Raw genomic sequence first — 20,000 nt, forward strand, 5'->3', positions numbered from 1 at the left:
ATGACTGGCTGTTGTGCTGGCGTGGGTGAATTTATATAAGACGAGATGGGCTTTTAGATAGGAAACACTAATAATGCTACCTTTAGTCATTTAAAGTTACTCTTAACTATATAATGTTGTATGTAACTTGGTCTAGTACTTACTTATTGTAATCTAGTATAATTAAGAGAGAGAGAGAGAGAGAGAGAGAGAGAGAGAGAGAGAGAGAGAGAGAGAGAGAGAGAGAGAGAGAGAGAGAGAGAGAGAGAGAGAGAGAGAGAGAGAGAGAGAGAGAGAGAGAGAGAGAGAGAGAGAGAGAGAGAGAGAGAGAGAGAGAGAGAGAGAGAGAGAGAGAGAGAGAGAGAGAGAGAGATTACTGACTGCAAAACAGGAGTGATAGCAAGCCGAAATTAAGTGAATGTTAGAAAGTAAGAATAAAATAGAAAAAAAAATATTAGCAAAGTTATTACATTGCATAGCCATAAAGAACTGCTCGATTTATCTATTAATACTTGAAAAAGGGTAATACTTGTACATGAAAGCAGATGAAAAAATGAATAAAAAAATAGTAAACGACATAATAACAAGATAACAAGGAAGAGGAAAAAAATATATTATCACAACATTTTCGCTTCCTCTGTGTTTCCTTCATCTTCTCTTCCTCTCCCTTCATTTCATCACATTTCGTTTTCATTAACTTTAATAAGACATTTTTCCTTTTCCTGCTTGCTTGTTATTTTCATTCATTTTTATTTTGTTTTGCTTTCAATTCTTATGTTTCCTTCATCTTCTCTTCTTCTTCCTCCTTCATTTAATCATATTTCATTTTCATTAACTTTTAAGGCATTTTTTTTCCTTTTTCTGCTTGCTTGTTTTTTTTTTATTCATTTATATTTTTTCTTCACTTTTTTTTTTTCAATTTTAGCTGACTCGTTCTATTTCTGCCTTTCCTTTCTAAATCTCATTCACATTTTTCTTATACAACTATTTTTCTCTTCGTGTTTAACCTAACTTTTTTCTTCCACCTTCTTTTCTCATCCTCCTCCTCTCATTTTTTTTCATTTTACCTTTTGTTCATCCTCTTCTCTCCCTCCTCCCACTTTTCTTCTGTCTTTTAATCCTCCTTGTTCTATTTTTACTCCACCTTTTATTCTTTCTCCTTTTCTCCCCCTCTTCCTCTCACTTTCCTTCTAGATTCAAGTTCGCTTCTCTTTCTCTTCTTACTTTCCTTCTACCCTTTAATTCTCCTCCTCTTCTCTTGCTCTTCCTCCTATTTTTATTTTACCTTTAAGCCCTTCTCTTCTCTTCTTCCTATTTTCGTTCTTCCATCAAATCCTCCTCCTCTTCTCTCTCTCCCTCCTTCTCTCACTTTTCTTTACCTTTTAGCTCTCGTCCTTTCTCTGATCTCCCCTTTTCATCCTCCTCTCTTTCACCTTTCTGTTCGTCATCCTTTCCTGCTCCTCTCCTCCTTTCTTTCTTTCTCTTCTTCCTCCTTCCCATTTATAAAAGTCTTTAGTTTCTTTTCTCATCTCTCCTCCTCGTTCTCATATACCCCTTTCCTCCTCCTCCTCCTCCTCCTCCTCCTCCTCCTCCTCCTCCTTCCGAATATGAAAATACATCTCCCACAAAATCCTATATAATGACTTGCAATCTATTGAAATGATGCGCCTCATTCGATTCCGTCTCGCGATTTCAGGAAGATGAGGTCAAGGTACAGAAATGGAGGGAGGGAGGGAGGGAGGGAGGAAGGCAGGATAGATGGAAGAAAGGAAGGTGTGGTAGAAAAGGCATGTCTGGAAGATTGTTGGATGGTTGGAGGGAAGGGACGAGGAAAGAAATGAGAGATGAAGGGAAGGATGTGAAGGAGGAAAGGGAGTTAGAGGAATTAATTAAGGTATAGGTGATAGGGAGAAGAGAAGGTAAAGAACGATAGGTTTGGGAAGATATGGAGGAATGTGGGGAAGTAGGAAGGAAGGAAGGAAGGAAGGAAGGAAGGAAGGAAAGGAAGAATGAGTGAAAGAAAGAAAGGAGAAGGAAAGGAAGAACGAAGGAATGCAGAAAAGAATTAATGAAGAAGTTAAGGAAGGAAAAGGATGGAGATAAGACAGGAAGGAAAGGAAGAAAGAAAGAAAGAAAGAAAGAAAGAAAGAAAGAAAGAAAGGAAGGAAGGAAGGAAGGAAAGAGAAGTAATAAAAAAATACAAGTAAGGGAAGAGAAATATAAATCATAAGAAAACGACTAATAATATTGTACGAACTTCACAAAAAAAAAAGGAGAAAAAGAAAAACAAGGGATAATAAATAGAGAGAAGGAAGAATAATTGCAAAACACTAATGCACGAATGAAACAAATGAGAATAGGGGAAGAAATTGCAAGATAGACGATAAGAGAGAGAGAGAGAGAGAGAGAGAGAGAGAGAGAGAGAGAGAGAGAGAGAGAGAGAGAGAGAGAGAGAGAGAGAGAGAGAGAGAGAGAGCACCTGAGCCTTTCACTGCCTGTTTTAGTAAGATAAGGGAAGTAAGCAGCTAATGTTCAGTGGGGAGGAAAAGATCGAATTTTTACGCCTGGAAATGTACTGGAAATGGAGACACGAGGAAAGACGCAGAGGAAATGAACGAGGGAATGGACGAAGGTGAATAAAAGAAAGTTAGCAATGAAAGGGTGAATTAGATGAGGGAATGGGATAGAAAAATGAATAAAAACAAAATCTAGTAATAAATGAGTGAATTAGATGAGAGAATGAGAGAGAAAAGTGAATAAGAATAAGGTCTAGCAATGAACGGATGAATAAGATGAAGGAATATGAGAAAAAAAGGTGAATGAGAACAATATCTAGCGAGGAATCAATGGAAAATGAGTGAAAAATAATGTGAATGAAGAAATAAATAGAATAAAAAACTGAAATAAAGTAAAAAAAAATACACGAAGGGAGGAAAGGTTAACAAGTCAGAAAATAAACTGATGAAGAGATAAATCAATCGTGTGAAAAGAAAAGAAAGGTGGAAAGAAAAAAAGAGCGGAACACAACGAATGAATGAAAGTGAGGAAGGAAAGAAAGAATAATAAAAAAAAGGAAAGGGAAGATAGTGATTAGATGAAAATTTGAACATGAAAATACCTTACAATATAGAGATTAATAAATAAGTGATGCCAAAAAAGAAAGTAAAGAAAGGAAGGAAGGAGAGAGAGAGAGAGAGAGAGAGAGAGAGAGAGAGAGAGAGAGAGAGAGAGAGAGAGAGAGAGAGAGAGAGAGAGAGAGAGAGAGAGAGATAAGAGAATCGATGAATTATGAATATGAAATCTAAGCAAACAGACAGATAGAAGAAAGGAGAGGAAACCGATGCGATGAAAGAAAGGAAGAAGGCAAGGAAAGAGAGGAAGAGAAGAGAAGGAAGGAGAATAATAGAGGTTGCTTAAAAATCCATAAGTGCAGAGAAATCAATATTTAATTTGTGGAGGGAAATAATTTTACTTTACTTTCTTATATAATGATGATGATGATGATGATAATAATAATAATAATAATAATAATAATAATAATAATAATAATAATAATAATAATAATAACAACAACAATTTTACTACTACTACTACTACTACTACTACTACTACTACTACTACTAACACTACTACTTCTACCACCACCACCACCACCACCACAACAACCACCACCACCGCCATTACTACTACTACTACTACTACTACTACTACTACTACTACTACTAGCGGTGAACGTATTCAGGGAAAAAAAGAGGAAAAAATCAACATTACATTAAAAATAATGACAAGTTTTTATATTCAAGTTTCATAGAGAAAAAAAAAAAATTAACACTGACCGTAAAATATAAAAGTAAATGAAAAATAATACTTTAATAGTAATGCCTTACTGTTAATTAAAACTAAGTGGAAAATATATAGAACTTTTTTCAAAAAGTTGACGAGGAAATGAGAAGAGGTATCTTTCATAATCCGAGGAAATAAAAGTAAAATGATGAAGATTGAAATATAATGCTTAGTGATACTAGGAACTAAAGAAAAATTAAATGATGATTTCGGAGAATGCATAACAACAACAACAACAACAATAATAATTACAATAATAACAATAATAATAATAACAATAATACTAATAACAATAATAATAATAATAATGGCGTCTAGAATAAAAAAATAATAAAGATAAAGCAAAAAAAAAGAAAATACTTTGCTTTTCCTAACTACTCGTTCACACACACACACACACACACACACACACACACACACACACACACACACACACACACAGCATCGCATCAGATTATCCCTGTTTATCTTCCTGGCAAACACTCCCTCCTTCATTAGCAAATCACCTGAAAACCACACCTGTACGGATCCTGATTGGATGGCCAGGTAAACACACACACACACACACACACACACACACACACACACACACACTTGAATAACAACCAAACAGGACGAGTACACAAATAAGTAGATAATACACGTAGTATAAAATAAATAAATCAATAACAAAGAGATGTAGTTCCTCCCTCTCTCTCTCTCTCTCTCTCTCTCTCTCTCTCTCTCTCTCTCTCTCTCTCTCTCTCTCTCTCTCTCTCTCTCTCTCTCTCTAAGTCCCTTTATTGTAATCCAATCAACCTGTCAACATATCACGTTTAAACATCGCTTTCTTGAATGAGAGATAATTGTTCTCTCTCTCTCTCTCTCTCTCTCTCTCTCTCTCTCTCTCTCTCTCTCTCTCTCTCTCTCTCTCTCTCTCTCTCTCTCTGGCAGTTCCGCGTTGTCAACTGTTCTCGTATATCAAAACACACCTGTCACACTCAGGCTACGATCTTTATAACGTCATCTGGCATTACACAGGTGAGGAAAGGGTGACAAGTGACTTTTTACACTATGCTTCCAATAGGCAAGGTCCATTCTCTCTTGAGCTCTTTCCGCGCGACGGTCAGGGGAGCATGAGGGGAGAATCAATGGGAGTGAGAGAGAGAGTTACCGCCGCCTGGTGAAATGCGACCTGACACCCGATTTCAAAGCCAATAATATTTCCCTGGAGTGATGCGCTGGGGTGAAACAGGAGGGCACTTCAGCAGCTCAGGAAACAGGGGAAAAAAAGACGTGTGTTTTTATCAAAGGAAAAGAGATTGTGTGTTGAACGGAGGATTACCGTATTGAAATTGAAGAGAATGTGGTTTTAAGAGGGGATATGTGAGGAAGTAGGGCACTTTAGCTGGTCAGGAAACAGGGAAGAAGAAGAAGAAAAAAGAAATGATATGCGTTTTATCAAGGAAGAGAGATAGTGTGTTGAAGGGAGAATTAACTGAAATTGAAAAGAGCATGGTTTTAGCAAGGGAAAAGTAAGGAAGAACACTTTAGCAGGTCAGGGAATAGAGAGAAAATTTAGAAAAAAAGACTATGTGTGTTGAAAGGAGAAACTGAAAGGGAGAAATCGAAAAGAAAGTGGTTTTAACAAGGAAAAGTAAGGAAGAAGAACACTTTGGCAGATCAGGAAACAGAGAGAGAGAAAAAAAATTAAAGACCAGCGTTTTATTACGGAAAAGAGATTATGCGTTTTGAAAAGATAATTAGAGCATTGGTTTTATTAGGAAAATAGTTTAGAAGGTTAGAAATTAAAGGAAATTGTCAGGAAAGATTTCAATAGGTAAAAAAAGGTTAAAAGATATTGTTTTTATTACAGGAAAGTTTAATAAATTCGAAATGAAAGGAAAGAACGTGATTTTTATTGTGTGAATAGTTTAACGAGTCAGAAAAAGATGCGAAAGGATTTTGTTTTTCATTAGCGAAGTGTCCAGTAGATCAGGAAAGAGAGGAAAAGAGCGCAGTTTTATTGGAAAAGAGGTTAACAGGTTAGGAAAGAGAGGAAAAGGACGTGTTTTCTATCAGACAAGAGTTTAAATTAACAGATTACGAAAGTGAGAAAAACGTTTTTTTTTTTTTTTTTATCATGGAAGAGTTTAACTGGTTGGAAATTAACGAAAAAAACAAAACAAAAACAAGGAAGAACAATCAGGGAAGAGCTCAACACGTTAGAAATGAAGGAAAGGAACTTGGTTTTTGTTAAGGAAGAGTTTGGCGAGTTAGGAAAAGAGGAGTAAAAGATGTTCATATTATCAGGGACAAGAGTTTCGCAGTTTAGTGAAGTTCAGAAGAAAATAAAATGGAACCTATAAATTTAAAGAGAAAAAGAGAACCTAGCATGAAAGCAAGTCAAAGATAATCTATCAAATGAGATTAAGAGGAAAGGAGAACCTGATAATTCACAAAGTAACATAATAAAATAATAAAATAATGAAGAATGAAGCAAAAATAATAAAGCACAATAATTTTAGTGTTATAAAGGTAAGTCTGTAAATTGTGGCTTTAAATTCATTGTCCTCTTCTCTGCGTCTTACTTTATGGTATAAGAAAAAAACTCATAAGTAACTCAAAAGTGATACAGAATCAATAAGTTAAAAATATACACAAAAACTGTATAAAAGACTGATTTAACGCTCTTGTTTCATTGTTTCGCTGATAAATGCGTTAAAACACTATGCGTGGACACAGGAAAATAAAGTAAAACAAGGTTAGTTTTAACAAATCTAGAATAACGAGTACAAAAAAAAAACTAATAGCAAGGTTACAGGTGATGACAGAAAGAAAAAAAAAAAACTGCTATCTGGTGAATTAGAGAGAGTTGTTATTTCGTATTAAAACACTAGGCATTGACAGAAAAATTAGCTTATACGAGGTCAGTCTTGTCTAGAGCTACGAGAACAGAAATTTCCACGTGATGACGGGGAAAAAAAAAAGAAATGACAACAGGATGAAATTGCGTCAGTGCTGGAATGCCACAGTTATGTAAAAAAGAAAAAAAAATCAGTCTTATCTAGGACTATGGGAAGAAAAAATAACCTCCATAAATTTACAGGTGATGGCAGGAAATACTGTTATAAGGATGAATTAGATTAAGTGTTGTTTTCCCCGCATGTGGCCACGAGTGATGCTGGAGGGAGTATTGGGTGAGGCCAGACCGCTGTAAACAGGAAGTTCAGCAAGGATATAAACACACACGCTCGTTTTCTTCCTGTGTTCAGCGCCTCTCTGTGTGAAAGCTTCTCAGGAATGTACGGAATGTTGTGTTGATGTAGATTTTCCACTCGTAAAATGCTTCTGCAACAGTGTACTAGTCCCCCCTATCACCTTCTCCCTCTCTCTTTCTATTTCCCACCTCTATAGCTCCTTTTTTTTTTTTTTTTTTTCGTTTCTTTCGTTTTCTGTTCGTGTCTCTGAATGATTTTGGTCTCTCCCATCAGTGTATTTTAGCTCCTGTCTCTTTCTGTCAATTTTTTTAATCTATTTTTTTATTTGTGTGTCTCTTTGTCTGCCTGTCTCTGATTTTTTGTCTGTTTTCTGTTTGCGTCCCTTCGCTTTGTTTTTGTGCTTCCAATAGTGTGTTATAACTCCTGTCTCTCTCTCTTTGTTTATTTCTCTTTCTCTCTCTTTGTTTATATCTCTTTCTCTCTCTTTCCTCCTTATCTGCCTGCTCCTGCTTGTTTCTTTCTCTATTCTTTTATGTTTGTGTCTGTCTGAAAGTCCCTGTTTGTTTGTTAATTTGTTTGCATGTCTGTTTCCTATTTGCGTCTCTAACTTATTTGTCGCCCTCTTTGTCAGTCCGTCTCTCTCTCTCTCTCTCTCTCTCTCTCTCTCTGTTCGCCTGTTTCTGTCTGTCTGTCTGTCTGTTTTTGTCTTTGTCTAGCTCTGCCACTGTTTCTCTGTCTGTATGTCTGCTTCTGTTTCTCTATAGTCCTTTCTCTCTCTGCCTCTCTCTCTCTCTCTCTCTCTCTCTCTATTAATCTGTTTGCGCGTCTGTCCGGCCCGGTTCTCTCTCTCTCTCTCTCTCTCTCTCTCTCTCTCTCTCTCTCTCTCTCTCTCTCTCTCTCTCTCTCTCTCTCTCTCTCTCTCTGTTTATGTCCGTCCCCTACTCTCTCTCTCTCTCTCTCTCTCTCTCTCTCTCTCTCTCTCTCTCTCTCTCTCTCTCTCTGTTTGTTTATGTCCGTCCCCTACTCTCTCTCTCTCTCTCTCTCTCTCTCTCTCTCTCTCTCTCTCTCTCTCTCTCTCTCTCTCTCTCTCTCAGGCTTCCTCTGTGAACATGAACGGCCTCCCTGGAAAACAAGTCAGTCAACCTCAATCATTTTATTCTTTTCTCGACCTTCTTTATTTATTTTTTTGTCGGAAGAAACGAAATAAATATAAAACAAAGGCATTAGTGAGAAATATACTTGACCTTAAACTTGTAATTGTGGTTGAAAAAAAAAGTTGGTTAGTTAAGATGATCAGTGTAACTACAGTCAATATTATTTGCCATGGTGTAGCAAGAGTGGTTTATTTTTTTGTGAGGTTAGAATAAGTCAGGTGAGGTTGGTAAAAGTATAAAGTGTGCTTGAAATAAGTAACCATTATAAGTGAGGTCAGCGTAAGAGGGTTCATAAGAGAAGTCAAATGGGTGATTTAAGTGAGGTAATAATATAAATGAATTCAACATAAATGTGGTTTGGACATAAATGAGGATAATATAATAAAGTCAAATAAAAGTGTACTTATTTGAAAGAGAACCACTAGCCTATATATTTATTTACCCAACTATATATTTACTTAAAAAAAAAAAAAAAGAAATATACATAAGAACCTAAGCAAATCTGCAAGAGGGTGGCAGGTTAACACTCGGCACTCCCTGTGTTTAAAACTTGTCATATATAAATAACTCGGGCAATGTAAAATACGGGTGAAATGTAAAGCGAATCCAATACAATGCCTTTAAAATATGAGTAGACTGTAGAAACGTAGGAAGAGAAAAATGAAAGAAGACGAAGAGTGATGATGGTAATGTTCAGTGCCAGATTCATCTCCTGCTCACGTTCTTTGCTTCTTAAATAAAAAAAAAAGGAAAGAAAAAGAAAAAGATATATGAAACAAAATAGATAAATAAATAAATGAACAAAACGAATAAAATGGTAATAAAGCTTAATGAAACGAAAATTATGTAAAAAAAAAGGATAAAATTCAACAACAGTAATGAATTAAAAAAAAGAAAAAATGAAAAAATAATTTATTAATATTAGTAAAATTTACGACTGCTTCTCTTTTCCTTCACAACATATTATTCAGAGAAGCATAATAAGATTCCTATCCCTTCCTATCCTCCTCCTCCTTCCTTCCTTCCTTCACCTCTTTTATTCTGGCACTACAAGTATTTTCCTCCCTTCTTATATTCGTTCTTCAATGCTATTTTCTTTCCTCTCTTCCTTCGATCATTCCCTCCTCTCTTCTTTCTTCCCTTTATTTCTTCGTCTCTTCTTTCCTCTTCCACTGGAGAGCTATTGGCTAATCAATACCTATTCTTTTCTTTCTCCAATCAATTTTTTTCTTCCTTCTCCCTCATTTGAGGCCAAGAGGGTGGGACATGAATAATTTGACCTTCATTTTCTGGTATTGGTGAGCGAAGTATTCTGATTAAAGGGAAATATTATAAAGGACTATATAAGAGTGATATATTTTGTCTACGATTTTTTTTTTACGTAAGAGGGTCACTGGCCAAGGGAAACAAAAAAGAGGAAAAAAAAAATCCCACTGAGGTGCCAGTCCTAAAAGAGATGTTAAGATAATCATCGAAAACTGAAGGACAAGTGTCTTGAATCCTCCCTCTTGAAAGAGTTCAAGTCATAGGGAGGAGGAAATACAGAAGCAGGCAGGGAGTTCCAGAGTTTACCAAAGAAAGGTATGAATGATTGAGAATAATGGTTAACTCTTGCATTAGAGGGGTGGACAGAATAGGGAGGAGAGAAAGGAGAAAGTTTTGTGCAACGAGGCCGCGAGAAGAGGCGAAGCATGCACTTAGCAAGATCAGAAGAGCAGTTAGCGTAAAAATAGCGGTAGAAGATAGCAAGAGAAGCAACACTACGGCGATGAGAAAGAGGCTGAAGACGGTCAGTCAGAGGAGAGGAGTCGATAAGAATAGTCGGTTATGTTTCAAAATTAATATTGAGTTTGACTTGTTCGGCTTCAGGTATTCTGGTGAACAGTGCTGTGATTAAAGGAGAATTTTTGAAAGAATAAATAAATAAATAAATAAATAAATAATGCACAATTTTCGCTTATTTTCAATGTTACTACAAACTATTATGACATTCACCCACCACTGAAAAATTACCAATCTTTTGTTGTTTCAGAATCATTACAAAACTATGAATCTATCTTCACTTATTTCAAAACCAATACTTCTTATTTAGTCACGCTTCAAAATCACCAACACTGTTACATTTCAAAACCACAAGTGAATGAATAACTTTTGATTAACCCTGAGTGTTTTAATCCCAAAAGTTTAAATCCCCATTGGCGAACTAACTTGGTAACCTTTCAGTGGTAATTAGAAGTAGACCAGGGTGGATTAGTCCCAGCAGATTAATAATGATAGACACATCTGTACCCTGCACTGATAGACGGCCCAGCTGTATGGCAGAGTGACAGGCAGAAAGACACACAGACAGACAGACACACAGACGGATAGATAAACAGAGAGACAGACAGATATCTAGAGAGATGAAAAGGTAGATATATGAATAGGTAGGTGGATAGGTAGATAACGTGTATGTAGGCTGGTATATTAATTGTTAAGTTGATAGACACAGATAGATAAACAGATAGACAGACGGACAGACAGACAGACACACAGACAGACAGACAGACAGACAGACAGACAGACAGACAAACAGACAGGCATACGGACAGACACAAATAGATTCATTGATACAGATAGATAGATAAATAAATAAGACACAGATAGATAAAAATACATACATACAGACAGACAGATAGACAGACAGAAAGATAAACAGATGGACAGATATAGAGACAGATTTTAACCTCGATTTGACTCAGTGCAACAATTTACAGTCCCCCCAATATTGACGTGCGAGAGAAATCCAACACAGTCCAGTGAACAAAATAAATACAGATATTAAAAAAAGGTAAAATGGAGAGGAAAGGAACTAAGCAATAAATAATAACTGAAGGAGGTACAAGTAATAGAGAAAAAAAGAAGCTAGAATTAAATAACAGATAAAGGAGATCCATAAGCAAATAGAATGAAGATAAAATGTAAATAAAAGTGACAGAATTAATAAACAAACTCTGAGTAAACAAACATCACTTTAAAGTATTCTATAAACCGAAATATTTCATCTCTTTAACTATTTCATCTTTTATTTTTCTAGTTTATATTTTTCTATTGTTCAGCACAGGGACAGCCACGTGTAGGCCTACTGGCTTCTTGCAGATTCCCTAGCGTTCTTCCTTATATGTCACTCTTTGGGTAATAAAGTGCATTAGCTGTCTTTCAAATAAACACGGTGAAAATCAACAAACTATGTCAATAAGTAAGTAAACAATGTGAACAAACTCCAAATGACATGTTATCGGTTAGAACAAATACATAACTAACCTAACCTAACCTAACCTAACTTTCTAACTAAATAACTAACAAACAAACCAACAAATTACATAACTACCTAATGACGCCCTACCCATCACTCGTTACCAGGCACTCCTAGTCACCTGTAAACAAGAGACGGGGGTGAAAAAAGAGAACTCATTAGCGAGATCTCACCTGTCCGCCCCAAGATCCACACACGTGCTCGATCAATTTCCAGGGGGTAGGTAAGATGAAGAGGTGAAGAGGGGGATGAAAAGGTGAAGGGGGTGAGATGAGGGAGTAGAAGGAAGAGAAGAGGTCCGTCCCTTCATGTATAAGCTCCTCTTGGATAGTTAATGATAGGAGATTAGAAAGAAGATTGGAAGATTAGTTCTCTCTCTCTCTCTCTCTCTCTCTCTCTCTCTCTCTCTCTCTCTCTCTCTCTCTCTCTCTCTCTGTTCCTTTTCTATTTCTTTCTAAAACTATGTACGTTATCTTTCTGCCTTTTTCATTTTTTTTTTTCTTTTCTTTCTCTGGTTTTTATTTTCAGGTTAATTTTCTGTGACTCTCCAACCACATGTTTTTTCTAACCTTTCCTTATTCCTAGTCTCTCTCTCTCTCTCTCTCTCTCTCTCTCTCTCTCTCTCTCTCTCTCTCTCTCTCTCTCTCTCTCTCTGGGTTTATCTCTCAATATCTCTGTCGATTTTGTATGATTTCTTTCCTTTTCATAATTTTTTTCACATTTTCCTTTTTCTAATTTAAAATATATATTCTTTTTTTTCTGTGTCTCCTTTTTTGTTTTTCTCGTCTCTTTCCTCTCAGTCTTTTCCTTTATGTATATTAATTTCTCTAACTATCCCTATCTACGTGTATTTTTATTATTTTTCTTTATTTCTAACTTTATCTACATATATTCGTGGTAAAAGACTCACCAAATTCCTTTTAGTCTCTAAGCAACATATAAACTTGAATCTAGTCTCTCTCTCTCTCTCTCTCTCTCTCTCTCTCTCTCTCTCTCTCTCTCTCTCTCTCTCAACGAGGTACTCTGGATTCATTAAAAAGGCTCTCCGTGGTTTAAGATCCATACGAATGCCCCTGGGAGAGAAAATTAAGTTTACAGAAGAAAATGGGAAGAGAAGGATGGACAAGATGGATAAGAAGAAAACGGGGAAGAAATATACGTAGCGGAAAAGTAAATAAAAAAAATTAAAGATTATACGGACATTAAAAAATAAGGAAAAATAATTTGAAAGGGAATTATTTTGTGTATTAGAAAAGTAACTTGTAAATATATTAAAGATTGTAAATAAATAAAGGGAGAAAAATAACGATACAAGAAAATAAACTTGTATTACAGAAATTTGTAGACTAAAGATTGCAAGAAAATAAATAGAAAGGAAAGCAATAAAGAACAGAAACTTATATTACAGAAAGGAAACTTGTCAAAAGATTTAAGAGTGTAACGAAGTAAAGGAAAAAAAAAATAACAACGAGAAAAGGAGATAAACTTGTACAATACGAAAAAAAAAAAAACTTGTAAAAGATAAAGTTGTGTAAGGAAATAAGGAAAAAAAAGGAAAAAAAACGAGCGAGAATAAACTTGTACAACAGGAAAATGAACATAAAGAGAGTTAAGATTGTAAGATTAAGGAAAAAAATAAATAAAATAAGCTTCCAAAATAGAAAAAAAAACGTGAAAATATTTAAGACTGTAAGGAAATAAAACAAAAAAAAGGAAAATGGAAAAAAATAAATAACACTGCATCATAAAAGACACAATGGAAAAAGTGAAAAACGAAAAGAAACGAAGAAAAAGAAGACATAAAAAAAAAAAAGGCTAAGGAAACTGAAGGATTAAAGAAGACAAGACGAGGACAAGACGCACGAATAACAACAAAAAAAAAAAAAAGAAAAAGAGAAAAAAGAAAAAAAGAAAAAAATGACAACGAAAAAGAAAAAAAAGAAAAGAAAAGAGAGAAGAAAAAAAGAGAGGTAACTTAAAGAAACAGGAACGAAAGGAGAAAATGAAGAATAAAACTGGAATGGAAGAGAAACCAATAAAATGAAAACGTCAAGAAAGTGAAAGAAAAGACAATGAGTAAAAAAAAAAAATAGACGAAAGAAATAATATCACTCAGACAGTTGACTCTCCCTCTCTCTCTCTCTCTCTCTCTCTCTCTCTCTCTCTCTCTCTCTCTCTCTCTCTCTCTCTCTCTCTCTCTCTCTCCCTGAAACAAGACACGCCAGAAGGTAGAGATGGGACGACAGATGCTTCCAGAGAGAGAGAGAGAGAGAGAGAGAGAGAGAGAGAGAGAGAGAGAGAGAGAGAGAGAGAGAGAGAGAGAGAGAGAGAGAGAATCAATGTATCTGTGAAATGCCCAGCTGCTGCTCCAAACAGAAAAAAAAAAAAAACAATAGGGGATAGGTACAAAAAAAAGGAATAAAGGAATAAAGAACAGGGATATTTGTGTGTGTGTGTGTGTGTGTGTGTGTGTGTGTGTGTGTGTGTGTGTGTGTGTGTGTGTGTGTGTGTGTGTGTGTGTGTGTGTGTGTGTGTGTGTGTGTGTGCAAACATGGAAGATAACAAGCCTTTTATAGTCTTTGTGATGAGCGAGTGATTTTTTCTGTCTGTTTGTCTGTTTGTTCTCTCTCTCTCTCTCTCTCTCTCTCTCTCTCTCTCTCTCTCTCTCTCTCTCTCTCTCTCTCTCTCTCTCTCTCTCTGTACAACTACACTTTTCACATTTTTCACACATCATTTAACCTTCTCTCTCTCTCTCTCTCTCTCTCTCTCTCTCTCTCTCTCTCTCTCTCTCTCTCTCTCTCTCTCTCTCTCTCTCTCTCTCTCTCCATATTTTCCAGAGGTGATTGAAAGATACTGGGAATTTCAAAATTGTGCATATCAGAGAAGAGCAAGTTTTTATGTATATTTTTTTTCATCGTTCAATTCATGCGGAGATAAAATTTTTCAACTACAACCATAATATTTCGTGTTATTTCAAGCATTATCGACATCAATCACTGGGAGCTTTGTTGAGGTAGCGAGGGAGAGCGAGGGGAAAAAAATACTGGCTGTTTCTTTCACGTAATACTGAGTGAAAGAATATGAAAATTGAATGAAATCAGAAAGTGTAATGTTTTTTTTTATGGGAATGTTTTTTTTTTTCTTGAATGTCGAGTTTGGGAGTAAATTCACACACACACACACACACACACACACACACACACACACACACACACACACACACACACACACACACACACACACACACGGAATGTCATTCATGAAATATGTGTCATGGTAAATATTATCAACCATCTCTCTCTCTCTCTCTCTCTCTCTCTCTCTCTCTCTCTCTCTCTCTCTCTCTCTCTCTCTCTCTCTCATAGTGAGATAGCATGGAATTTGTGAAAATATGCAGTTGACTGAAAGAGAGAGAGAGAGAGAGAGAGAGAGAGAGAGAGAGAGAGAGAGAGAGAGAGAGAGAGAGAGAGAGAGAGAGAGAGAGAGGGACCTTGACAGAACAACGAAAAAGGGATAAAAAAGTATAAAAAGTATAAACAAGAAAAGAACGATTCTCTCTATCTTTCCTCCGCTTCCTCCCCTCCTCTCCCTTTTCTTCCTCCTCTCCTCCACTTCAATGCTTTGAGGAAATTGGAGACAGATATCGTCAGGAGTGGCGCGGGTAGGGAGAACGAGGAAGAGGAAGAAGAAAGAAAAGAGAGATAGAAGGAGGCGTCATATCTGTTTGAGTGTCCCCTCCCTTACCAATGACCCTCGCATAGAAAACGGGAATAACTTCACTCTATTGATATTAAGTATTTATATCTCGTTTTTTCTTCTCCTTCCTTTGACTGATTGAGTGGAGGAGTGACTGAGTTTAAAGGGAATTGATTGAAATATTTGTTTCTGGTTATTGAAATGTTCTTAATTCTGGTACGGATATAAATTCAAGAAAGAAAAGTTACCAATATTTCAGCTGTCTTTTAATACCACTACTGCAACTACAGCCATGTTAACAAAAACTGCTGCTACTTCTTCCAAAATAACAGACATACTACTACTACTGATATTACGAGTAAGATAATGACCACTGCTACTACTACTATTACGGCAACAACGACAACAGTAGCAACAACAGCAGTAGCAGCAGCAAGAAGAAGAAGAAGAAGAAGAAGAAGAAGAAGAAGAAGAAGAAGAAGAAGAAGAAAAGGACTACAAGTACCACAAATACTACTACTACCACGAACACCACCACCACCAGTAATACTAATACCACAAATATTTCTACTACTACTACTACTACTACTACTACTACTACTACTCATACTACCACCACCACCACCACTACTATTAGTAACATTTTTAAAGCCACAAACATTTCTATCCTCAAAACAAACTGCGTGGAAATAAAAAGGCTAATTTATCTTCTCTCACAGCTTACCACCACCACCACCACCACCACCACCACCACCACCAGTCTTGAGTCCACACATTCACAGGGAGTTAAAGGGGCATTGCACTGCTGACTTAACTGTTAACTCCTGTTTTCGTCATGACCTCACCTGGCTTAAATCAACACGTGGTACAATAGTAATCAAACTCCACAGCAAAATATTACTGTCCTTTCTTCGTTGTTTCCAGAATTAATTGTTGCCCTTAAGGATTTGCTGGGAGGAGAGTGAGTTTTTTTCTTTTTTTTTTTTTTTTTTGCATGGGGCGGAATATTTTTTGGAAGTTTATTTATTTATTTATTTTCTGGGGTAGTTCAGGGTTAGGGAGAGTATTTGGAAGGCGTTTAAGTTTCCTGGTTGTAAGTGACAAGATGGCACTTCTAAAACTGATCATTTCACTACTTGTATCCACTACTACTGTTATGACTACTGCTGCTACTGCTACTGCTGCTACTACTACTACTACTACTACTACTACTACTACTACTACTACTACTACTACTACTACTACGTATTTTTACAAGGTACGTCAAATAACAACGAACCTTCGCATTATTTTTTTCTTCATGTGTGTGTGTGTGTGTGTGTGTGTGTGTGTGTGTGTGTGTGTGTGTGTGTGTGTGTGTGTGTGTGTGTGTGTGTGTGTGTGTGTGTGTGTGTGTGTGTGTGTGTGTGTGTGTACTAAGGAAATTTGAATACGATTAAAAACGCTTCCTTAAAAAAAAAAAAACGGCAATTATACTAGAAAAGAAATTAATCTTATGTACAAGACTGTTATAACTACTACTACTACTACTACTACTACTACTACTACTAACACCGCCACTCACTGCTGCTACAATCACTAATGCATTACCACAATCACATCCTCGCCGGAATGTTTCACGCATCGATTACTGGACAGGCAGCACAGTTCGCCAACATTCCTAAAGCCAATATTCAATGATCGACGTCACGAAGATTTTTTTATTGATTTAATTTCTTCCGATACTATTTTTTGCATTGCTTTTCTTTTTATCGTTTTTTGCCTATCGAAAAAAAAATGGGTAAAAAAAGAAGAGAGTTGTTTTTTGTGTGTAAGTTTGTACAATGAGTGACTACTACTACTAATACTACAATTTCTCTCTCTCTCTCTCTCTCTCTCTCTCTCTCTCTCTCTCTCTCTCTCTCTCTCTCTCTCTCTCTCTCTCTCTCACATAACACTCAAACTAAATTTTTACTACCGTGGCCTCGTTCCCCGCACAACAGGCTGCACATTCTAATATGGATCCCTCCACCTGCAACAAAGCCTCCACCACCACCACCACCACCAGTATTCAGTGCTCCACCTTGAGTCTATAATTTTTATAACTTTTATAACACCATACCTCAATACACAGGCCACCTCACAAACACTACTTTAGGTTCACACACACACACACACACACACACACACACACACACACACACACACACACACACACACACACACACACACACACACACACACACACACACACACACACACACACACACACACACACACACACACACAGGCAGTTCAGGCTCATTAATTAGGTGAAGTCATTGTGCTTCCATGACATTTTCTCAGCAGGATAATACAAGCTCGTAATAAGACGCGGCACGGCGAGGCAATTACGACACCCCCGACACACACACACACACACACACACACACACACACACACACACACACACACACACCTCCGGTGAGGGCGGAGAGCGTGGTGGGGGCGTGGGAGGTGGGAGCGGCCTGTGGTGCGGCGCTGGGGCTGCAGAAGACACAGGGGGGCGGTTGTCCAGGGGGGTCGGCGAGGTGGGACACATGCTCCACCAGCGTGAGCGTGACGGGGGTACGCTCCCCAGGGATCCCCGTCGAGGACCCGAGAGGAGCGTGGTGTCGGTGCTACTGCTGGAGGCGCTGCCCCAGCTGCTGCCGGGGTAGCTGAGCACGGAGTCGTCCACGGGCCCCAGTGGGCGTCACCGCAGGCCGGGCTGGTCGTAGGGCGCCCGCGGCAAGAAGGCGCTGGAGCGTCGCCGCTGACCGCAGCCGCAGCACGCCATGATCTCGTGCGGGGTGCGAGGTACGCCCATGCGGCGCGGCGAGGCAGGGTGGTCAACGCCACCTGGGGGCGCGCGGGCCCGCGCCCACAGGCCGACCGCCGCCCGTCATGGGCCTCAGCACGCTCTCTCCCACACCTCGCTCCTAGGTCCCCACGCGGCGGGGCCTCAGTGCCGGGGCGGGGCGGGGCGGCGCCAGCCTCTCATCACACACACGGGCGGCCTGCAGTACCACGGGGGACGGCGCGGCGGGGGGCGGGAGGGACACAGGTGGTGCTGATGGAAGTCAGAACTGAGGCAACGTGACGCGTCTTGCAGGGGAGAGGGGCCTCACGCCGGGGCCTGAGGGGGGCGGGGGGCGGCGGAATGCAACACACACATGCTTCTACAACCGTGGCCGAGCGGCGACTGACGCCCGCCACCACCAACACCACCAACACCACCACCATCACCACCACCGCCGCCGCCGCCGCCGCCGTCGCGGACATAGCAGAAGCAGCAGCGTGTAAAGGTCCTTATGAACCGCCACAATACACCACGGCCCACACAACACCGCCACACACCACTGCTCACCACGCAGCACACGACACACACCGCTGCACACTACCACACACCGCAGCACACCTCTTCACACCGCAAAATACCACCATACACCACAACACGACACCACATACCACCACAAGACAGTTATGACCACACAACAACAGCCTTCACTACCCACCGCAGCAACACACACACACACACACACACACACACACACACACACACACACACACAAAGTATCCGGGAAATATTAACCACACAATACTGCCTCTTCCGCTTCATCTCTCTTACTTCTCCCTCCACTCTCACCTCAACTCTCACCTTCTCCCCTCCGTCCCTCACCACTCAACACTCACCACCACTAACCATCCAGTGCTGGCCATTCATCACCATTACAACCTCAGGCGTCACCACACACTAAGCCACACATTTTTTAAACTTCCTTCTGCAGTGTTTTATTTCATCTACATTGAGAAATAATATTAATGATAAATGAAGCGACTTTTTTTCTAATGTTCGTAACTTTATATTCGCTAGTGCTGGTGATGATGGTTGTAGTTGTAATAGTAGAAGTAGTAGTAGTAATAATAATAATAAGTAGTAGTAGTTGTAGTAGCAGTAGTAGTGTAACTAGGAAGAAGAATAAGAGGAGGAGGAGGAGGAGGAGGAGGAGGAGGAGGAGGAGGAGGAGGAGGAGGAGGAGGAAGTGATGTAGAAAAAGGAAAGAGAAGGTGAAGGCGTGACAAACGGAGGAACAAGTGAAGGGTCAAGCGTATTAATATATAGATGATGATAATGATGATAACAACAACAACAATAACAACAACAACAACAACAACAACAACAACAACAACAACAACAACAACAACAACAACAACAACAACAACACGCTTCTTCCAAACATTTCTTCTATTCATCAGTTAAAGTTAAATCAGGGAAAAAAATAAAAAAAAATAAATGAATAAAACATTACCTGAACTTGACAATCAGAAAATAATAATGGGGATAGAAGCTGATTAACGACGCAAGGGAAATACTCTGAAATAAAATATATTTATGGGATAATGAATATTTATGCCCCAAAAATTCAATTAAAATCCCATGATATATAAAAGGAAACGGCGTGTGTGTGAGTGTGTGTGAGAGAGAGAGAGAGAGAGAGAGAGAGAGAGAGAGAGAGAGAGAGAGAGAGAGAGAGAGAGAGAGAGAGAGAGAGAGAGAGAGAGAGAGAGACAGAGAGAATACGAAAAAGGAAGAATGAATTAGAATCGTGAACTCATAAGAAAGTAAATAAATAAATAAATAAAAAAGTAAACATACATACACAAAAAAAAAATAATAATATCTTGTCACTTTCTGAATCACAATATTAATCTCAAAGTTTTATAGAAAGAGAGAGAGAGAGAGAGAGAGAGAGAGAGAGAGAGAGAGAGAGAGAGAGAGAGAGAGAGAGAGAGAGAGAGAGAGAGAGAGAGAGAGAGAGAGAGAGAGAAAAA

General features: G+C 38.4%; 1 protein-coding gene across 9 annotated transcripts in view; it reads right to left on the reverse strand.

The window, feature by feature from the left end:
- The window catches only part of LOC135092993 (pleckstrin homology domain-containing family G member 7-like), a 212,478-nt gene that overhangs the window by 112,113 nt on the left and 80,365 nt on the right, over positions 1–20,000 (reverse strand). Inside the window, exon 1 of one of the 9 annotated variants that reach the window (XM_063991820.1) lies at positions 17,605–18,675. The exons of the other annotated variants lie outside the window; for them this stretch is intronic. The gene's annotated coding sequence lies outside the window, so the exon portion shown is untranslated. Of the gene's footprint in view, positions 1–17,604; positions 18,676–20,000 lie in introns of those variants that run through there. 9 annotated transcript variants of the gene reach the window in all.

The sequence above is a fragment of the Scylla paramamosain genome, chromosome 41, assembly GCF_035594125.1.
Source record: "Scylla paramamosain isolate STU-SP2022 chromosome 41, ASM3559412v1, whole genome shotgun sequence".
Taxonomy (NCBI): domain Eukaryota; kingdom Metazoa; phylum Arthropoda; class Malacostraca; order Decapoda; family Portunidae; genus Scylla; species Scylla paramamosain.